At 45.1% G+C, this 2740-nt stretch overlaps 1 long non-coding RNA gene and 1 pseudogene across 1 annotated transcript; both read right to left on the bottom strand.

Moving 5' to 3' along the window:
* Positions 1-1132: 1132 nt before the first annotated feature.
* On the bottom strand, positions 1133-1671 carry LOC117040872. The gene is made up of 2 exons (XR_004425901.1): positions 1531-1671; positions 1133-1477 (listed from the first exon to the last, which is right to left on the bottom strand). It is a non-coding gene; the product is annotated as an uncharacterized LOC117040872 (long non-coding RNA).
* A 238-nt stretch (positions 1672-1909) lies between these two features.
* LOC117038938 lies at positions 1910-2253 on the bottom strand (annotated as a pseudogene).
* Between the last annotated feature and the right edge of the window lie 487 nt (positions 2254-2740).

The following is a 2740-nucleotide window of genomic DNA, read 5'->3' on the forward strand; positions in this document are numbered from 1 at the left end:
ATAAATATCATCATCATCATCATCATCATCCAGTTCCTGTTTTGACCTTAATGGTCACAGTTTGAAGATTAATCAAGGTGTCTAGAGGATCCATGAAACTCTTAATGTTGTTATACAGGCATATTATTTATTTGCAAGCAGAAACTGCTGAGGAAGACAGCGCAGTTGAAATGCATCCAGCTATACAGGAAGGATTTAATGTTTGTAGACGGATTTTATTGATACCTCATTATTAATAAAGTATATGAATTATATGCGTGTTTATAGAGCCTTTTTTCGGGGTGGTGCAGTGTGGTGTAATGCAGTGTATTAAGAACTTTCTATTCCTGTAGTAGATGATGTGCCCTTTTAGTTTGGACCCTCCATGGGTACTAGAGATAGAATGCCAAAATGTGAGTCGGGTCTTGTTAAATCTTTATATAAATATATTTGTGTGTGTGTTTACTCCTCTCCTTTTTTTTCACTCACTGGAAGTTTTTTTTTTAATAGAAAGCGCAGTGGGAAAGAAACAGGCAAAAATAACCAGGGAAAGCACAACAGGAGTAATTGTAGCTTGTATCGAAAACAGGAGCAAAGCAGTCATTGTCAAGAACACAGCCAAGCCAGTTTCCAAAAGGTTCTATTCATGGATGCAACGTATGACGGAAGATTAATCCATGCAGAAGCAGAGAGAGAGAGTTGTTAAGTTGATGAGGGGAAAGACAGGAGAACAGAGTCTAAGGCTAGGGTTGCCATATTTGGAAGAGCAAAAATAGAGGACGCTATGACGGCCATTCAAAGCAAATAAATGCGATTTGTCTCAAGTTTTACCCCTGGAAAAGAGGATGCATCCTAGAAAAAGAAGACACATGGCAACCCTAGATGAGCAAAAGCACCATTGTATGTACAAGTGATAAAGGAAGGCCTCCCGCACTAATTCTGTGGCCATGCAAGAAGCCTCCCATGCAATAAGTAGGCATGGATGACAACCCTACTCTATGTCCCTACTAGCCCAGATATTTTCCCAAACTCTTCCCTTGCAAGCAGCAGAAGCAAAAGTGGTGTGTAGAGGAGATTTCTTCAGTGCCCCACCTAAAATGGCAGCAGGTTGCGGGAGAACTATATCATACCTGTTCTTTTTTTTTCCCAGGAGGAGAGACAAAAACACGTTTATTGCTACAGCATTGGCAGGCAACTCCAGGCCCCAGAGTCTACCGCCTCCCCTTCCCTGCAAGAGTTTGCAAAAATAGATATATATTTTTCTCAGGCCTGCCTCACCAAATGGGTTTGGCTTCAAGGCAGGCCATCATCAAGGCAAACTTTGCAGGAAAGCAGTGGAGAGAGATGGGGCTGGGGAAATGCAGGATGATCCGGTGTGTTCAGCTAAGTCCTACAGGTAAGCGGGCAGGTCCTTCTCGATCACAAAGAGGTCATCCATTGGGCTGTACCTCTTCACCACCTGGCCCTCCTTGTTGATGAGAAACTTGCTGAAGTTCCACTTGCCTTGCCAGAGTTCTTGGATCCTTTAATTTTTGACTTCTGAAGTTCCACTTGATGGCATTGCCCAGCGTCCCCCGGCTATGGACTGGCTCTTCATCCACTTCCAGAGGGGGTGGGCGCCGTCTCCGTTCACCTCGTTCTTGCTGAACATGTCGAACTTCACACTGTAACTTGCAGCGAAGGCTTTGATGTCCTCATCAGTGTGGTGTAGTGGTTAAGAGCGGTAGACTCGTAATCTGGGGAACCGGGTTCGTGTCTCCACTCCTCCACATGCAGCTGCTGGGTGACCTTGGGCTAGTCACACTTCTTTGAAGTCTCTCAGCCCCACTCACCTCACAGAGTGTTTGTTGTGGGGGAGGAAGGGAAAGGAGAATGTTAGCCGTTTTGAGACTCCTTCGGGTAGTGAAAAGCGGGATATCAAATCCAAACTCTTCTTCTTCTTCTCATTGGTGCCTGGCTCCTGCTTGCCAAACTGATTACAGGGGAACCCCAAGATGCATAAACCTCTCTCAGCGTATCTGCTGTACATGTCGACAAACTGAGTGTAGTTCACGCCCGTCTTGCCTCATTTCGAGGCAACGTTGGTGATGATGCAGACGTGGCCTCTGTACCGCTCGAGCGAGACGTTGGCGCCATCGATGTCCGTGGCGTGGAAGTCGTAGATGGATTTGGCAGACCGCCAGTCGGTTTCTTGAGCGCACATAGTCCTGGTCAGGCCCGCGTTGCCAGCAGCCCGCACAGAATCGTCCTCTTCACTAAGTGCTCCAAGCTCATCCCTACCTGTTCTGATTTTTAACCAATACTGTACAGAATAAAATTTGGGGGCTTCTAATACCTTCCCTTGTAAAATAAGCTTCACAGACCTCCACATTTTGATTCTGAGCCTGGCTCAGGAGAACTTCACCACCACCACTAGCAATCAGTAGCATGGTTACCCAATCCTATATTTCTTATGTATGCACAATTCAGCCTTCCCCAACCTGGTTCCCTTCACATGTTATTATTGAACCTCAACTTCCACGAGCCCTAGTCAGCATGGCCAATGTTCAGTACTGCCATGTTATATTGTGTGAATCGGTGGTATATACTTTGTAAGTTTAAAAAATGAAATAATGATGGAAACTCTAGTCCAGCAATTCCGGAAGACACTAAGTTGGATAATACAGTAACATTTTTTATTTTTATTTTTGGAGCCTCAAGTCTAAAATAGAGTGGAGACCTCTGCAGGCATTATCCACTTTACGGCGGTAAAAATAGCTTC

This window comes from Lacerta agilis, chromosome 2 (genome assembly GCF_009819535.1).
Source record: "Lacerta agilis isolate rLacAgi1 chromosome 2, rLacAgi1.pri, whole genome shotgun sequence".
Classification (NCBI taxonomy): domain Eukaryota; kingdom Metazoa; phylum Chordata; class Lepidosauria; order Squamata; family Lacertidae; genus Lacerta; species Lacerta agilis.